General features: G+C 32.7%; 1 long non-coding RNA gene and 1 pseudogene across 2 annotated transcripts; both read left to right on the top strand.

The window, feature by feature from the left end:
* The first annotated feature begins 2,313 nt into the window (after window positions 1–2,313).
* LOC114316866 (vacuolar iron transporter homolog 4 pseudogene) lies at window positions 2,314–3,124 on the top strand (annotated as a pseudogene).
* A 6,385-nt stretch (window positions 3,125–9,509) lies between these two features.
* On the top strand, window positions 9,510–17,860 carry LOC114314187 (uncharacterized). Of its 2 annotated transcripts, XR_014347486.1 has the most exons (7): window positions 9,544–10,350; window positions 10,974–11,053; window positions 13,486–13,640; window positions 14,994–15,103; window positions 15,213–15,292; window positions 17,373–17,465; window positions 17,714–17,860. It is a non-coding gene; the product is annotated as an uncharacterized LOC114314187 (long non-coding RNA). The 2 variants fall into 2 exon arrangements; XR_003646665.2 differs by lacking the exons at window positions 13,486–13,640; window positions 14,994–15,103; window positions 15,213–15,292; window positions 17,373–17,465; window positions 17,714–17,860 and having other exon boundaries at window positions 9,510–10,350; window positions 10,974–11,196.
* Window positions 17,861–20,257: the final 2,397 nt, after the last annotated feature.

The following is a 20,257-nucleotide window of genomic DNA, read 5'->3' as shown; positions in this document are numbered from 1 at the left end:
ATTGATCTCTTTCTCACACAGAGTCACACATTAGCTTCTCTGCAAACCATAAAATTTCTGCAATTCTATCCTCGTACATCATCAACCCACAGACAGGTCCACACCAGCATCTGCAACACCATAAACATAAACAAAAACAAAATCAAAGTCATCTTTCAAATTTCAGTCACTCCCCACTACCGCTCATACCTAATATATCCCTTTTGTTTCTTTCTTTTATCTCCCTCTATGAGGTTTAAAGTTTCATTACAGATTTTTCCCTTTAGCAATTTAATTTTTTTAAATACTAATTTTACCATCACCGAGTAAATTACATTGACACCCCTCACATTTTAGAAATTACAATCCCCTCCCCAAGGTTTAAAGTAACATTACCAATTGTCCCCTCGGTTAGTATTAGTTAAAAAAAAAATACATTGAAAAAAAAATTAATTGGAAAAAAGATTATTTAAAAAACAAAATTAATTAAAAAAATTTTTGTTAGTCAATTTTTTAAATTTTTGTTTAAAAACCAACGTAAGATAAAAATTACACTGATACCCCTTGAGATTTATGTTTATTACACTCGAAAGATAAAAATTATATAAAAATGATAATTATTTTTTATTTTTTTATTTCTTAAACAAATTAAATTTTAAATTTTTAAAAAAATCTCTGAAAATCAAACCATACATAACTTAAGAATCTTTTGATATGTCATTTCTTACGTTGGTAACTTATTTAATTATTTGTTAATTTTATGACATTTTTACCATCTGAAACATATTTGGTAACCATTTCGTTTTCAATTTTCAATTTATATTTACAAAATTTAAAAAAAATGTCATAAAAACTTGTTTGATAATTTTTTTAGTTTATAAATGGTTGTCTCAGTTTGTAAATTTGAGAAAAAATGTAAATTTAAAAAATGAGTTTACGTTGGTTATTAAACAAAATTTTTAAAATTTGACTAATAAATTTTTTTTTTTCAAATAATTTTGTTTCCAGTTAATTTTTTTTTCAGTGAATTTTTTTTTCCAACTAATACTAACTGAGGGGGCAATTGGTAATGCTATTTTAAACCTTGGAAAGGGGATTGTAATTTCTAAAATGTGAGTATCAATGTAATTTACTCAGTGAGAGTAAAATTGATATTTAAAAAAAATTAAATTACTGGAAGGAGCAATCTGTAATGAAATTTTAAACCTCAAGGAAGGGGATGTAATTTCCAAAAGATGAGGGGGGAACTATAATAAACATAAACCTCAGTGGGTGTCAATGTAATTTACCCTTATTTATTTATTTTGACTAATTAATGCTATTTATTATTTTAAAATTAGATGTTCATTAACTTATATTTAATTTCCAAAATGCTATTGTGACATCATTTTGTAAGAAATTTTATATAAAAATTTTGTAAAAATCGATAATTATTCAATAGTTTTAGAATACTATGAAACATTATTTACTAGTATGACGTGTTAATTCACTTTTGTTAGACGGTTGAGAAATAAAAAAATTCTAAATGAAATATTTGCATGGATGTGGAACCTACCATGTGCTACAAATAAAAAGAGCAATATTAGAGGGAAAAAAAAAATCTACTAAACACTTTTATGGGTGTGAAATCCATATTCATGCGGTGTTTTGCGAATTTTTAATAAAATATTTACGATCTCTACCATTTGTGCATGTAAAATGTGAGGATAACAAAAACAAAAATAAAATTTTAAATTTGTACATTAATTTTTGGGACTAATTTAGGGATAATTTGGCAAGTTAGTTAAAAGTTAACTTTTAACTTTTAATCTATTTTAAATTATATCATCTCTTATATTTTTTATACATAAAAAATTAAAAAATTAAAAAAAAAAAACTATTAACCAATTTTAAGTCATCCCAACTCCTAAACATGCCGTTAGTATATGTTGCTGTTATTTATTTATTTATTTAATATATGACATGACGTACTGAAGTGAATTTCATTTAATATTCTTGATTACCCCAACTCCTAAACATGCCGTTAGTATGTGTTGCTGTTATTTATTTATTTAATATATGACATGACATATTGAAGTAAATTTCATTTAATATTTTTAAGTTTCGTTTTTAAAATAATAGCATGCATATTAATTGGTATATCAATATATATTATGATATTATTATTAATCTCATACATTATATAAATTAGAAATATATAAAATTTTTAAAGTAAAATAATAAAATTTATAACACATTAATTAATAAAATAAAATAATAAAATTTATAACATTTCACTTTCCTATAAATACCCCCATTGAGGCGTGTGTCCGCCACACTTCTCCATATCCATTACAACAAAAACACACACATATATCTTTTTTTCTTCTCTTACATGGCTTCTTCAACCCAAGCTCAAACCCACCACTACCAAACAAAACATGAGACTCCTAACGTTGTTGATGATGTTGCGAGACAACAACAACCACACACCATGGAACCCCTCGGGCTCGAGGTTGTCGATTACTCGAGGCGAGCCCAGTGGCTCCGAGCAGCCGTATTAGGTGCAAATGATGGGCTGCTCTCGACCGCATCGCTGATGATGGGTGTCGGAGCGGTCCGAAAAGATGTCAAGACCATGATCCTCACTGGGATCGCCGGAACAATCGGCGGAGCTTGTAGCATGGCCATCGGAGAGTTTGTCTCGGTGTACTCGCAGTACGATATAGAGATGAGTCAGATAAAGAGAGGGGGTGGGGAGAGAGAGATGAGTGAAAGTGAAATTGAGGAGACGAAGAAGCACTTGCCGAGTCCGTTGGCAGCAGCAGCGGCGTCAGCGGCGGCGTTCGTGGTGGGGGCGGTGGTGCCGCTGTTGGCGGCAGCGTTTATTAAGGATTATTGGGTTAGGGTTGGGGTGGTGGTGGCGGCAGTGAGTTTAGCACTGCTAGGGTTTGGAGGGTTGAGTGCAGTGCTTGGGAGGGCATCTGTGGTGAAATCTTCAATTAGGGTTTTGGTTGGAGGGTGGTTGGCCATGGGGATCACTTTTGGCTTAACCAAGTTGATTGGTTCTACTGGAATTTAAATTTTCAGTAGTAGTAGAAAAAAAGGGTATTTGGAAATTAGATGTATGGATGAGATGTATTTTGTGTGAGATTAAATCTGTTGTTTACTAGGGTTTGGAAGCTTTTTAGTGTGGTTTTTTTTTTATCGGCAAAAGAGAATCTTTATTGATGGAAAACATAACAAGTATGATACTAACATCAGTAAAGAAGAGGGTGCAAAAAGTATCACAGTGAAACATTTAGATCCCAACTAGGTTGGCATCAAAACGCACACCAAATCATCTGCTAGCACACACTCAAGGCTCCAAGTTGGTGAGAAACCAACAAACAGAGCGGAAGAAAAAAAAACAACAAAACACACCACAAACAACCACACCACAGAGAGCCTAAGAGTCCAAAACAGCCCAAAGCACAAGACAGCAGAATCACACAACAGCAGCCCATAGACCAGATCTGGAAATGGAGAAGCAGGACAACGTAGCAGAGAACCAAGTAGACCAGCAGCAGACCACTGGGCCATCCTAATGCAAAATTACACTGGAGAAGCCACTGCCATTGAAGAAACCTTGATCCACAATCTTGACAGCCCAAACCCCAAACCAGGACAGGTTCATCTTGATATAATCACTTACTTTCACACACACACAATACTAAAGTCGTGACCCGAAAAGACACCCTCTACAAATCCTCATTTCTCTCGCACACTTGAGTCTCCTCTCTTACAAGTATTGAAGCTGTGACTTGAGAAAACAATCTTTATAAACCATTTCTTCTATTTTGCACTGAAGTTCCTCTATTCTCTTTCACATTTAAGCCATTTGTGCATGCAAATATTATTATCCAAGAAGACATTTTGTGCAAAGCTACTATTCTTTCTCACAATAAACCCCTCTCCACAAAAAGAAAATAATAATAATAATACTAATAATAATAATAATTAAACAAGGAAACAAAATACAAGAAATCTAGGCTATTATTGTGACAAAATTTGGTGACGAAATTTTTTTTGTCTTAAAATTTAACCCAAAGATGACAAAATATTGATTTTGTCGTTTGTTTTAATTTTTCTCAAACGTATAGGAGACGAAAAAGAATTTCGTCTGCAAAATTCAGGTGCCAATTTCATTTGCATTGGCTCGAATTATTTTAGCTCATTGGAGATGAACATTTTTGTCACAAAATATATATATTTTTTGCGACGAACATAATTTGTCACCAATAAATTCCCTACCTATTAAACAATGTCGTTGCATATTTCCATTTATTAGGCGACAAATATATTTTTGTCTGGGAATGATAAGTTATGGAAGACAAAAATATTTCATCACCAATAAACACTCCATCATGCAAACGATGTCGTTTCATCTTTCTATTAAATGGGCGACAAATATATTTTTATCTTTGAAGAATAAGTTGTGGGAGATGAAAATATTTCGTCACTAATAAATTCTGATTGATTGCACGATGAATATATTTTTCGTCTCATAAGATTATGTTGTGGAAGACAAAAATATTTCGTCACCAATAATAAATTCTCTGTTCTTGTATTTAAGGAGACAAAAATATTTTATCACTAATTTTTTCTCTTTATTAAAATGCTATGATTTTGTGTTTCGGAGCACTGAAACCGTCAACCCAAGAGACACACTCTGACCCTTATCACTCATTTTCATGTGCACGGACACTCAAGTCATGACCCAAGAAGACACTTCCTACAAACCCTCATTTCTCTCTTGCACTTGAGCCTACTCCTCTCTCACAAGTATTGAAGTCGTGAAGCAAGAAGACACTCTGTAAACCATTTCTTTTATTTTCGCACTAAAGCCCCTCTCATATGTCTTACACTTAAGCCCTTCATGCATGTCAATATTGAAAGCTATTATCCAAGAAGGCACCCTATGCAAAACCGACTATTCTTTCTCATAGTGAAGGTGCCCCTTGCATAAGCACTTTTTCTCATTGTCTAAACCAATTCTACCATTTCCATCTAGAACACACATTTTAGAAAAATCGCAGGTCAAAACCCCTTTCCACAAAAAAAAAAAAAAAAAAAAAAAGAAGAAGATAATTAATGTAACTTTTTTTTTTGTGAGAAAAAAAAAAACAGAGGAAAAATTAATAATAATTTTTTAATTTTCAAAATTAATAAAAAAACATTTCCTTGTTTAGTATGCAGTTTTCAATAATTAATTTTTGATTTTTAATCTATATTTTTTTAGTGAACATTTTTTAATATTATAATTTTTTTTTTATTTTTTATTTTTACTTTTTAAATCCCTTTAATTTAGATGAGGGCAAATTGCAGCAGTTGTCCCGATACTTTGGTCCTTGTGTCATATAAACGTTATGTGTCATATTTATATCTATCTATCTATCTATATATTATAGAGAAAAGCTAAGGATCATGAAAAAACTTTCATGAAAATGATCATAAAAGAATTATGACCCTTGGATTACTTTGATTAGTGTGTGGTGCTTTATTTTAAGTGTAATCCAAGAGTTATAAATCTTTCATGATCATTTTCATAAAAAAAAATTCATGATACCTAGTATTGCTCATTATTATATAAGGAAAATGGGGTTTTAAATTTACAAACCTTATGAGAGCTCTAATATCTCAATCTTAATTTTAAAAATTTTTGATTTAAAAAAAAAAAGAACTCAGCATTTATTGACTTCTCCCAACCCATTTTTTGACTTTTCTCATACCTACTCCTACACCATTTTCAACTTCTCGCATATACTATGGCTAGTGATGGGATTGTTAAATTATTTTTATAAAAAAAATTTAAAAAATAATTAGTATATTAAAAAAATATCTAAAACAAATATAAATTCTTATTAAATATATATATATATATATATATCTATACTATATATTAAGCAAAATGGGGTTTTTAATCCCAAGGCTTGTGAGAGCTTCAAAATCCAAATCTGAATTTTCTAAATTTTTTATTTAAAAAAAAATCAACATTTATTAATTTGGTCAAAATCCTTTGATCAGCATTTATTAACTTTTTTCAATCTGCATGTCTTTCCACATACTTGCATTTATTGATTTGGTCAAAATCTCCTATCAGTATTTAAAATACAATCTGTGTATATTACTGCAATACCCTTTTCAACTTCTCTCATGCGCTATGGTTAGTGATAAGATTGTTAAATTATTTTTATAAAAAAATCTTAAAAAACATAATTTATATATTAAAAAAAAATCAGAGGTTGTGGTTCACTCATCACTCTTCTCTGTCTGTCCGTCTCTCTCTTTCTCTCTGTGTCTCTGTTACTCTTCTCTTTCTCTCTCTCACTCATCACTCTTCTCTGTCTGTCTGTCTCTCTCTTTTTCTCTGTGTCTCTCATCCATCTCTCTTCTCTCTATCTCTTCTCTCTCTCTCTCTCTCTCTCTCTCTCTCTCTGTGTCTCTCACTCATCTCTTTCTCTCACCACTCATCTCCTCTACCACCTTTACCACTACTGCAAACGCCATTTCACTACCACCACTACTACCACGGTCGCCATTTCACCTCTACGACTACCATTACTACTACCATCGCCACCACTCCACTACCACCACTACTATTATTGCCACTACTACTACTACCATTACCTGTCTTTCACCACCGCCACTCCATCTACTCTACCATTACCATAACGTCACCACTAATCTCCTTCGCCATCACCACCACCACCATCGTCTCTTATCCACCACCTTTACCACTATTGCCGCTTCCTCTCCTCTACCACAAAATATTACCTCTCTTCTCTCTCTCACTTATCACTCTTCTTTGTCTGTCAGTCTTTGTCTCTGTCTCTTTCTTTTTCTCTCTTTGTCTCTCGCTCATCTCTCTTCTATCTATCTCTCTCATCTCTCTTCTCTCTCGCTCATTTATCTTCTCTCTATTTCTCTCTCTCTGTCTCTCTCGCCCATCTTTCTTCTCTCTTCGTCTCTATTTTTCTATGTCTTTCTCTTGATCATCTCTTTTCGCTCTATTTCTCTCTCTCTGTCTATCTCTCGCTCATATCTTGTTTCTCTCTATTTTTCTATGTCTCTCTCTATCTTTTTCTCTCTCTGTCTCCATATCTCTCTCTCTCTCTATATCTCTTTCTCTCTTTGTCTCTCTCTCACTTATCACTCTTCTCTATCTCTTTCTCTCTCTGTGTCTGTCTCTCGCTCTTCTCTCTCTCTCTCTCTCTCTCTCTCTCTTTCTCTCTATGTGTCTGCCTGTCTATTTGTCTCTCTCCCCTATTGTGTTCACCTTGCTCACTCTCTACCACCACTATTCTATCTCCTCTACCACTACCACAACTTCACCACTTATCTCTTTCACCATCACTTAACAAAAAAAAAAAAAATGGGTCGTAAAAAAATATTTTTCATTGGCCACAAAAAATTAACTTTATTTTAATGGAAAATATTATCCCTACTTCTACCAAATAAAAAAATAATAATACTTTTGTATTCATTAAAATAAATATGAAACAAATAAATTTTCAACCTTACTAAATGAAAAAAAAAACAAAAATTCATTAACTATAAAAAAATTATTTTAATAAAAAATAATTTTTTTATAGCAATGACATTCTCCGTTGCAAAAAAAAAAAAAGAGTCGTTTTATTATTTAAATATTCATTTGTAATGAAAACTAGAAAAAAAAAAAATCAAAAAAATTTCCATTCTCCCCTCTTCCTTTTCCATTCCCGCTTGGGTTCCCCCCAACCCAAATCCAAAATCCCTAATCTCAAAAATCCCTAATCTCTCCCCCCCTTCTTTTCCATTCCAGCTCGGGTTTCCCTCCACCCCCACCCCAAACCCAAACCCAAAATCCCCAATCTCAAAATCCCTAATCTCTTCTTACGTCTCTCTCTCTCTCTCTCTCTCTCTCTCTCTCTCTCTCTCTCTCCGTCTCAATTTGTTTCAGATGATGAAGACATGTACGACGGCCTTCAAGACGAGCCATGGGAGGAACGAACTCTCCACCTCCTTTACAACTCCAAGAGATCTCTCTCTCTCTCTCTCTCCCTCTCTCTCACTACAAGAAATTGCACTTTTGGCAACTACTTTTGGCGACAACGTCAATTTTTCATCGCCAAAAGTATATTTTTGGCGACACAGTGATCAATTTCGTTGGTAAAAGTATACTTTTACTAACGCAATTTGCTATCGTCGCTAAAAAAGCATAACATTCTTTTTAACGCCAAAATTTTTTGTTGGCGCCAAAATTTCAGAACTTTTAGCTACGACGCTTATGTTTTAACAACACAATGAGCGTTGCTATTAGTGTGTATACTTTTGGCGACGACAAGTTGGTGTGGGCAAAGAGTTAACCATTTAGCGATGATAATACTATTCGTCGGTAAAAGTTTTGCTAGTGGAATGATGTGATATAGTGATTTGTATTTTTTATTACAATTTTTCAAAGAGTTTTAAATATTCTAATCACTAAATTGTAAAATTAAAATGATCATTGAATTAGATCACAAAATGAACCCATTAACCCCAAACACACTCTTAAGTTGAGATGACTAATTTGAGATAGTTTAAATTTTTTCAAAGAATATGGTTAGATTATCAATTTCAATATGTTTGGTTTTATTTTCAGAAACTAGTTTCAATTTTTTTCCCCTAAAAAACTAAAAAAAATTGGGTGAAATAAAAAAATACTTATTATTTTTGTATATTTTTATCTTTTACGTCATAAATACTTTTTAAAATTTTAAAAATATAATTTTGATTTTTTTTGCTCTCAAATTATTTTTAATTTTTTCAAAAAAACAAATCTAAAATTTGTTTTGAAATTATTATTATTATTATTATGATTGTGATCTGATTATTGGGCGGTGGCAAAGTCCTTCTTTAATTCCCTCTCTTTTTTTTCCCTCATCAAATCTCCCCTCATCAATCTCCACGATTTCACCTGTTCAAAAAAAAAAAAAAAATCTCCACAATTTCACTCTCGCACACCTTTCACTACAAGAAAAATGAATTTTAGCGACGTAATATTTAACGACGTTTGTTAAACGTCGCTTTTTTAAAAATCAAAACGGCACTGTTTCAATAACCAGAGGCGTTTGTGAATGCCTTCGAATGTCTATCTCTGTCTCTCTTAAATGGGCGAGTGGTGAATATAAAATATAATACATACACTACAACAAAACTGGGTTTTTACGGCCTCACATCAATGACTTACAGTAAATGCAAGCCGTGGTTTCTCATTTTTACGACTTGCTTTTTTTGCATGTCGTAAATAATTTTTCAACTACGACGCGTCTATTGCGTAGGTCATGAATGCTAATAACAATGATTTTTTTACAGCTTGCAATATTAGTCATAAATAATATAACTTTCTATGGCATGCATATGGCATGTCGTAATACATCAACTATACACGATACGCGTAAAGCTACTGTTAAAAATATTGAACATTTCACGGTGCATAAAAAGCCAACCGTTAAAAATTATACTTTTCACGACGCACAAAAATAGTTGTTTAAAATATTATGCTTTTCACGACGTCCAATTACTGTCGTGAAAGGGACGATTGAAAAAAAAAAATAGCGCCAAAATAAATATTTTGAGCGCCAAAAAAAAAAAAAGAAAATTAAAAAAGAAAGATAGAAACAATCAGAAGCCCCAATTTTTTCAGCCCCAACACCAATCTTAAAAAAATAAACTCAAAGCATTTTCCGTGCAGTGAGGAGGGCGACGAAGAAGAAGAAGAAGAAGAGGAAGAGACACTGATGAATCCTCCATCTCCATCACCATACCTCACATTTCTTCCTTCACCCGCTAACCCTAACTTCTTCTATTCTCATCACCACCACCATCCCTCTCTCACCACCACCACCAACTCAATCACTTCACCAACACCACCACCTCTGCCTCTGCCACAGCCTCCCGGTCTCCCTACCGCTCTCTCAACACTCAAACACCTCATCCACCTCTCCAAAACCACCCTCCACTCTCTCTCCACTCTCCTCCCCACCACCGCCACCACTACCGCCCTCTGCCCTTGCCCTTTCAATTTCCACCACTGCCTTCCGCCGGAATCCTTTTTCCGCCACTCCTTCCAATGCCCTTCTTCCCCTTCCCCTATTTTCAAGCTTAACCCCCTCCTGCTCCAATCACTGCGCTACCCCAACACTCTCAAACCCTCCCGACAACTCTTCAATCAGAACTGCTTCCTTCAAACCCTACACGATACCAACTCCAACCTCTGCTTCTCCCTTGACGATTGCTGCGACTTCGGCTCCAATTTCTTCTATCGTAATTGCCCCGGCGTAGTTAGCTCTGCCGATCGAGATAGTTTGAGCCGAACCTTTACTCTCCCAGGTATTCTATTGATTCAGTGTGCAAATTTTGTAGGCAGTGATAATGGTGAAATTAAGGGTTTTTCTAGGGATTGTGTTAGGCTTCTTCCTTTGGAGTTGTGGCTTGTTAGGAGTGAAATTGAGTCATTGAGGGATTACCCTATTGCCTATTCGTATAGAGTTCTTTGGATCATTTTGTGTTCTATTATGGCTGAAGATTGTGATTTCCTTAGATGGGTAATTGTGAATTTTCCTTTGTTATGATGGTGTGATTGATGTGCCTATGAGGGATCAAATAGTTTTGCTTTTTTAGCTTTGTTTGAAAGCAATTGTGAGGGAAGCTACTGGTTCGGTGGATTCAGTATTGAACATAGATGTGAGGGAGTTGAATCCAGCTGCTATGAGTTTATATCATGGATGGCTATTATTTCATGATATAAACTCTGTGCCTAATGATTTGCACGTACAACATTATAATTTCAGTTTATTTTCAATTGCGGGAAGTGGTGTGTGTTTTTGTTTTTAAATTATGGATGTGAGAACTTTCTGGTTTTCAAAATATTTCAAGTTCTCTTACTTACTAAGAATTTAGAATTAGAAACAGCATCATAAGCAATCACTTGACCTGCTACTTTGTTTCCTCAGTGCACATCAAAGAAAGGTGGAAGTGAGACAATGGACCTGATTGATTGCAGAATAAAAGTTTGGTAGCCAGTGGACAAGCGGTAAGTATTTTGTTGGTTTAGAGAACAAGATTAAGCCATTTTTTAACAAAATAGGTGAGAAAGATAAAGTTGGAGCATGAGATGTGTAGGTCTATGAAATTGGGAATCTCTATTATATTTAAATTTCTAATTTATTATGTATCCATCTTCTGTTTAAAATTAAGCTCTGGATAATTTCCTTTCCAGGTAAAAGTAGTTAGATTGAGATGAGTCATATCCTTTCAGTCATAGGTTCAACACTTGAAAAAATATTTTCAATAACACCAGTGTCTACAGGGTTGGCCATGGCTTAGTTTTGTTCTTCACTTGGATTGTGAAAATGAATTTTATTTTCTTGTACCCATGAACACAGTGACCCCTTACCAAATTCTTCTTTAGTTTAGTTTCATGAAAGTTTCCCATTCTACTCCTCTGTTTAGGGCCATGGGTGGTCTGCTACTACTAGGAGTCTGCGACTTTTGATCAGTTTGTCACTCTGTTTTCTATGCCATCCATATTGGATTCTTTGGCATACATTAAAACTTTTCTTAATCCTTTGATTGAGTCATCTCAAATAGTTGACCTTGTTTATGACTTAATCAATAGCTACTCATAAGTTCTGTTCCATTCCTAATTGTGTCTTTCCTGCAAGGAAGCAAGGACACTTCCCTATATGTGACATATACACATTTTTGGACACGGATAGGTGTCAAACACTTGAGACATGCCCCAACATCTATTAATTTAGTTTAACCTGACATGTTGCTGACTTGGTGAGGACATCCCTGTATGAGAATCAGACTCACGCAGACCAAAAATAGCAGGGGCCAAACTCTAATTTTGGAAGCCATTTAATGAACGGTCAAAGTGGTAAAAATAAAAATAAAAAGCTTGATACATTCAGAATGGAAAGAAAATTTGACTCTACACTCGCACATCCCAATATTAGTGATGGGCCAAGATGACTTGTACCCAGTTGTCAGTCGCACTGGCACATCCCAACGTGGGTGACTGGTGAAGATGACTTCTGCCCAGCGGTGTGTACCCCAGGGCCAATGACCTCTGGCTAGTGGAGAAGGGCTTCTGGTATATTCTCTTTGGCCCTTGCTTGCATTGACCTCCCAGTCTTGTGGCCTTTGGCTGATGTTGCTTGGGTTGTCATGATGATTAAAAAATTATATATATTGATCTCATGTTTGCTCTTTAGCTACCATCTTTTGATTGCTTTGACGCTGCCAATTTTCATCAGCCAAATCAATTTGTGGGCTGTCTGGAGATGGATTACATGTGGATGCAAGTCTCAAACCCATTCATCATCTTTTTTTACTTTATTTATATTTTCTATTTGTCGAACATGACATACAAAGAAAAAATGGGAGAATCAAATCAAAATTTATATTTATAATTTCCAAATGTAAATATATATATGTATATATTGTTGTGGCTCTGCTGGTTTTATGGCTTTTGAAAATTGCCTTGTTAGCGTGTATATATATCCATGTGCTAATAAATTATTCAAAAGCATACCACATAATCTTGATCTAGGGAATGACAATCCTTGATTACCTTAGTAGTGTGTACTTTTTGTACACGTGGTTTGCACTCCAAAATCCTTGTGTGTATACACGCTGCTGCAAGAATTGTGTCTTGATGGTGTCTTGTTAAAATCAACAGGTTTTATGGAGTAGTGAAGTCTTATGACTCTGAACATAAGAAATATGTGGTAAGTGCACCGTTCCATGTTCTAATTTTTTATTCTAATACTTGTGTTAGTCATGTTTTGGAGATACACATTTTATTTATTTATTTATCAATAATGTTATAATTGTAATCTCATATGGTTCTTTGACATAATTTTCTCTGATCAATTTTGTGTTAAAGGTACTGTATGATGATGGAGATGTGGAAGTGCTCCGTTTAGATAAAGAGCGTTGGGAGCTTGTTGACAATGGTCACAAGCCTACAAAGGTTAACTTTATATTATAAATTCTATTGAAGCAATGAATTGGCCTTTAACTCTAACAATGTGTCTTTTTTACACCACCATTCACGGCAGTTAAATTCATCGAAAGGTCTATCTAAAAAGGGATTGTGAGTAATGCCTTCTAATTCATATCTGCAATCTACAAATTGTTTTGTGGGAATTATATGTTTAAACGTGCAGAGGCTTGTGGCAGTATTGGTGCATGGATCTAATTTTATTTTATTTTGCAGATTGTCTGAGAAGAACATCTACAAGGTTTCATTTTCATTATGATTTATCCTAAACATTTGGCTTATAATAGTGTTAGTACATTTTGATTATGTAATTCTGTCTAGATATATAACCTGTTTCATATACTAACCATTAAAGCTTCATTAATTTGTTTAGGACCATGGAACTGTTAGTTGAGTATTGAAAGGGTAAAGAGTCCATGAAAACCAACTAAAACATTTTGTTTATAATGTTACAGATAATCAAAATCAACTAAGACATTTCTAACACCAAGTGGTGGAGAGGTTGCAGGTCCAAAGGATGCTTATTCATTACAATCTGGCTTTGTTTGGGATGAAGCATCTAGCTATTATTATGATGCTTCTTCTGGATTCTATTATGATGGAAATACAGGTATTTATTTATTTGGAAGCTACATTTTAGTTGTTGTTTTCCTCATTGTTACTATAAAAGCTGTCTTGATTTTATGTTTATGCATAATATAGGCAAATGTTGCAAGTGTTGTATCATGTGAGCCATAGCCCCCGTGATATCAATGTTGTGTTCTATAAGTGAAAGTTCTGATATGTGTTTCTCATGCAATTGGACTAGTGCACTAGTGTGGCATCCTAAATCTTTAACAATCTTATTCAGTGTGCATCAAATAATTAGTTTCATTAATCATTGGTCTTGTGGTGGCGTTCAATTTTTAAAGGGCCTCTGGTTTGGATTTCTGCTGTCAACTGACCATTACATTGTGACAGCATTTCTATTTTGGAGTTTATGGTTGGCTTGGATTGCTCTGCATTTGTTGATGGTTTTCAGTATGGATTATTTTAAGAAAATATAATTTTAGTAATTGTTACAAGGTTTTTTATATTTGAAATTTTGAGCAGAGCCCCGATATTTCTACACTATTCAGAGAGATGAGAGAAGAGACATCACTCAATAGAATTGTACAACTTTGAGAGCAGTATTTGTTGGGTGCTGCTAACAAACCTATCCAATATACTGATGGGGGATCTTTCTTCCAAATTTTGAGGTTTACAGAGGGTTAATTTGTGGAGATATACAAAAGTTTTCATGAGGAATATTTCTTGAAAATAATTAATATTTTTGTTTTATAAAAAATATTTACTCATACCAATTTCTTCTTGTGTATTTATTGTCGGTTCATTCACAGATGTCATTTCTCATGAACATATGGAGTCATGGCCACAAGAAGCCTTAAACCCCCTAACTCCGTGATATTGTCATAAACAGAGTGAAATGATGATATTTTATATTGACATTCGCAACTTCTCAGATAGAAAATGTCATTATTGTTTTGATTTCAACATCTTCTTGTTGTTTTATAATTGTGAGAAAACTTGTGAAATATTCGTATATCTTCATATTCTGTTTTATACTCTGAAAATTCAAAACAATACTAATCAATGAAGGCATGGTTTGTTAGTTAAAATTGGGTTAGTGGTAAACAAATATGTAACATAAAGTATTAATATTTTTTTTTAATTTTTAATGCCATGATCAGGTGAAGCATATCTATGATAATATGTATTCTATTTTTATGCAAGCATGCTTTATTTTGCTGCTAATGAACTGGACGGGTACTAGTGCTAGTGGAGTAGACCAAATAGAATTTGGTCTAGTTTCTGATGAAGATCAATGTTTTATTTATTTATTTATTCTTGTGTTTTGCAGGATTATATTATTATTATTATTATTATTATTATTATTATTATTATTATTTTTATAAATGTGCAGGATTATATTATGATGGTAACAATGGGGTTTGGTATTCTTATGATCACCAAACTCAGCAGTATGTCCCCTACTCTGATCAGAGTGACAATAAAACAGCTGGAAAACAAAATGTGAGATAAATTCTATACTTTTATTACTATTATATGCATGATACTTGTACATCTTCTTCATATTATCTAATTGTTTGTAAATAACCTCTTGCAATTCAATGGAAAAAAGACTTACACGGAAACCGAATTTGATGAAGTGCGAGTTGAATGGATTAATTTCGTACTAAAGAATATGAGTTGAAATCCAATGTAAGTATGATATAACTTCCGTTATTTAAATTGCTAATCAACAATTTCTTTAGTTAGTAAGGAATATATAATCACTTCAAGATTTCATTTTAGATTTGTTGATTCTATGTATATTTGGTTTTATGACTTTAAAATATCTGCTCATACATTGAAGATTTTCATTTTGGTTTTATTGATTCTATGTATATGTCATATTTATATATGGTAATCCAAACATTTTATACCAATAATAATCAAAGTTATTATTCATTTTCTATTGATGCAGTAGATGACGAGTCAGTGTGATGAGAAAATGTTCGATTTTGTCTTTTGTAAGACAAGAACAATCTCTACAAAAAATATTAAGTTTATTCATATGCTTCTAGTGGTTTCTGAATTAATTTATGTTTTTTATTTTTCAAGTCAGAAATTTCTTGGAGAAATGCAAAATATGGTCAAAGAATTCAACAATTTCATTTTTTCAAGGTTTTTTTTATTTTTTAATATATGTAAGCACAGTTAAAAACTTTTTATTAATTCCTTTGTATATACTTTTAAACATTTAACTTTCATTTATGAAATATATGACGTTATTTCATTCAATATATGGTTGTGATTCAAAATATAGTATATAGTGCGCATTACATTCTTCAAATACATATAACGTGTGATCTTATCTGATTATTAATCACATGTTATATTAGATATTAATCACACTTAAAATCTGTAAAAGATGTGATCTAAATATTTTTAATCACACTTAAAATGTGTGATCTAAATGTTATTAATCTCACTTAAAATGTGTGATCTAAATATTATTAATCTCACTTAAAAGTCGATCTAAATATTTTTAATCACACTTAAAAGGTGTGATCTAAATGTTATTAATGACACTTAAAATGTGTGATCTAAATATTTTTAATCACACTTAAAAGCTATGATCTAAATATTTTTAATCACACTTGAAATATGTGATCTAAATATTTTTAATCATACTTAAAAGGTGTGATCTAAATGTTATTAATCACACTTAAAATATGTGATTAAAAATGACCCATTTTAATCACATTCCCAAAGATCACACTTTAATAAATCTAAAAGGTGTGATTAAATAACATACATCACACAAAAAAAGTGTGATTTTTATATGTTTTTGTAGTAGTGTCATTTTACTTTTGTGTATATTTTGTGATGAGGCCTCTCAGAAAGCATTGAGGTAGAAGATCAACAGAGAGCTATTAATTTGGATGAATTGTAGCAACTTCATATGCTTTTGCTTGTAACTTAGATAAAATTTGATTAGAATATGGAGAGATTTCAAAAAAACTAGAAAGAACACAATTAATTTGCTGTGAAATTCCATGTGTTCTTTTTTCCTTATCCTCTAAGCATGTAAGTGAAACATAATAAAAACCAAATAAGTGGCAAAATGAGAAAGGGAAACTATTAAACATGGATTGGAAGGCTCATATAATAGGAGATTAATTTATGATTCCTTAAAATGCATCTTTCACATCATAGAATAAAGAACTAAGATTTCAGTTTCTATGATTGTATTTTCTGTTTGTTCTTGAGTTTGGTCTGAAGTTTCATGATAATGGTAAGCAACCAGCTGAGTAACTAATACAGGGTATTAAGACAGAACTTTAGATTTGATATAGTTGTGGAAGAAAGAAAGGAATATGAGTTTGGTATTAGTAATTGTTCCATATCTTGTGAAATTTAAATAGATTTTTTCACAATCTATCTTGCCCATGCTTATATGCCTTCTAATTGTGAACGGTGTAAATTACTCGTTTTTCTTTTTTCACCCAGAAAAATCATCTTATAATGAAATCTCAACAAGTCCTCTAATCTATATTTCAAAGAATTGAATGAAACTAGTGAATAATTTGAAACATCTTTTAAGTTGAAATGATATATAGGAAAAGGATAGATATGAATAATGCAATTCTTTATTATCAAGCATTAAATTTGTTTTACTAGTGATACATTTCATTGTTATATTGGTTCATTCTTCCTTACAGGAACAATCAAAAGCTAACATATTTGTCTTACTAATGATACATTTCATTATTATATTGGTCATTCTTTCTTATAGGAGCAATCAAAGGGTAACATCGCGAACAGAGAAAGGATGTATACAAAACACAGGTGTGGTTCTAGGTCAATCGCTGTTAGAGTAGAAAAACTGGTACGTATCCTTGCACTTTAAGAATTAAATGGATCAATATAAGTTATATGAACTTACGTCACATTAATGGGATGCACCATTTGTGAATTAACCTTAAAATTAATTTTTTGTTCTCATAATCTCGAAAAAAAGTCTGTTAGAGGGGTAAATTGTATAATTGATTTAATTGTAAATTGATGAGTTACTAATATTTTTAATCTTTTGTATAATTAATTAATTACTAAAGCTTTTAATTTATTTTTTTGCAGATTGGATTGGGGTGGCATTTTTGACGTGCAACAATGATCTAATTTGCTTAAATGTTCATTTTTGTTTGATAAGGATACACATACTTTGTGGAGTTGCACTAGTTATTGTTGATTTTTGGTAAAATTGAACAAGTTATAACTTTTGGATATTTTGTGGATATTTCACTATTTTATTGTATTAGGATGAAATTATTTGTGATGATGAATGGATATTTTCATTTTGTTAATTCGTAAATGTGTTGATAACAGGTTAGGTTAAGTTGTGATGGAATTGTTATATTCAACAAGTTTCAACATGAACAGGGTTATATTTGTTGAACTAAAATTTAGATTTTGATAAAATAGGTATGTAATATGGAAAAAAATATTATAAAATTATTGAAAAAATTTTCCATCCCTAAAGAAGGTTCTTTTGTCTCTTATTTCGCTTAGGTGGATGATTAATTTTGTCATGAATTTTTTATTTCGTCACTAAATGCATTTGTCGTGACAAAAAATATTGTCACATTTTGTCACTATTATCCTCAATGTGTGACGAATTTTTTTTGACATTATTTTATCGTTTTTAATGATGAATTTGTTTTTATCTCTATTGGTAGCTTCTTTGACAAAAATTTTTTGTCTTCGTTTATATTAAACGTGACAAAATTATTTTGTCTCCATTTCTTATATTTATGACAAAATAATTGTGTCTCTAATTTCTCCTTTAATGACAAAATATTTTGTCGCTAATTACTTATAAGTATGTTCCCAACAGAGTGTATTTGAGACAAAAAAATTTGTCACAAATTTATCATTTTTAATGATGAATTTGTTTTTGTCTTTATTGGTAGTTTCTTTGACAACATTTTTTTGTCTTCGTTTATATTAAACGTAGCAAAATTATTTCGTCTCTATTTCTTATATTTATGACAAAATATTTTTGTCTCTAATTTCTTCCTTTAATGACAAAATATTTTGTCGCTAATTACTTACAAGTATGTTTCCAACAGAGTGTATTAGAGACAAAAAAATTCGTCACAAATTTATCATTTTTAATGATGAATTTGTTTTTATCTCTATTGGTAGCTTCTTTGACAAAAAAATTTCGTCTTCGTTTATATTAAGCGTGACAAAATTATTTCGTCTCTATTTCTTATATTTATGACGAAATACTTTTGTCTCTAATTTCTTCCTTTAATGACAAAATATTTTGTCGCTAATTACTTACAAGTATGTTCCCAACAGAGCGTATTGGAGACAAAAAAATTCGTCACAAATTTATCATTTTCAATGACGAAATTGTTTTTTCGTCTCTACGACCCTTTAGCGACGAGGCTTTGGCGACAAAACGGGTGACGAAAAATTTTCGTCGTAATTAGTTTGGGTGACGAAATATATATATTTTGGGACAAATTTGTTTTGTCTTTAAATCCCAAATTTGTTGTAGTGTCCACATCTGGTACTGTGACTAGTAGTTAACATGACTATCATATGGTCTGGTCTATCTTTGTGTTGGTTAGCATAAACAGTAGATGCACCCCCTACAATACATGTACCAGACTTTTCACCAAGCATACTTTTCACCACCAGCAGCCTACAAAGGTTTGAAGCATATCTGAAGGCAATCCAACTCAGAGTACATAACCCAGCACAAACCCTGCTGCCTTAATATTCAAACAAATAGTCAACCTAGTCCCTAATTTGCACTAACTGATTCAGCATCTGATCTAATTCCATTTGAACAAATAGTCATCAACTGAGAGAGAAAAGTCCTTTGAAGTAGCTTTAAGCCAAAGAACAGTTCTGGTTTTGATGAGATCATATAGACCAAAGGAACTGGTCTGAGACAAAGAAAAGACACACTCATTCCTATGTTTCTAGAGAGACCACAGAACCACTAAGGGTATTGCTTTCCAGATTTTCTTCTCAAGCCTCTTTAATTTTCCACCCATCCACCAGTAGAAAAGACCTTCTACTGAACCTTGAATGCACCAATTAAATCCCCAGTCCTGAATCACTGATGACTAGATACACCAGGAGAAAGGGCAGTGTAGCAAGACATGGACAGCAGTTTCAATTTCAGAGCTGCAGAATGGGCAGAGGATGGATGCACTGCTGCTTAATATGCCTAATCTGTGCAGAAACTCTGCTGTCTTTAATCTGTTTTTCCAAGCTAGCCAACCAAAAAAGAGAACTTTGGGGGGAAGTGCATTATACCAGACAAACTTACAAATTTTTAGGAGAGGGCCATGCTGGGAGCTGCTGAAAGAGTAAAGAGCAGATACAGAGAAAGAACCATTGGCCCAAACATGACAATCCACCCTGTCTAAACACAGAGGAGGAGAAGAGGATAAGACAATAACAAGTCGGATTTCTTCAAGTAATTCCCAATCATAAAGCTCTCTTCTATACTGAAAATTCCAATTATCTGAGCTGGATTTTCTGTGGTAGAAATAATGAAGGGATCCTTCCTTTTCAGTAGTAAGGTTGTAAAGAAGAGGGAATTCAGATTTAAAACAGAGCCCTCCACACCATTTGTCATGCCAAAATAAGATTCTAGAC

The sequence above is a fragment of the Camellia sinensis genome, chromosome 12 (assembly GCF_055761805.1).
Source record: "Camellia sinensis isolate YWXY chromosome 12, ASM5576180v1, whole genome shotgun sequence".
Lineage (NCBI taxonomy): Eukaryota > Viridiplantae > Streptophyta > Magnoliopsida > Ericales > Theaceae > Camellia > Camellia sinensis.
Note: the sequence above shows the minus strand (reverse complement) of the source record. Positions and strands in the feature narration are given on the sequence as shown.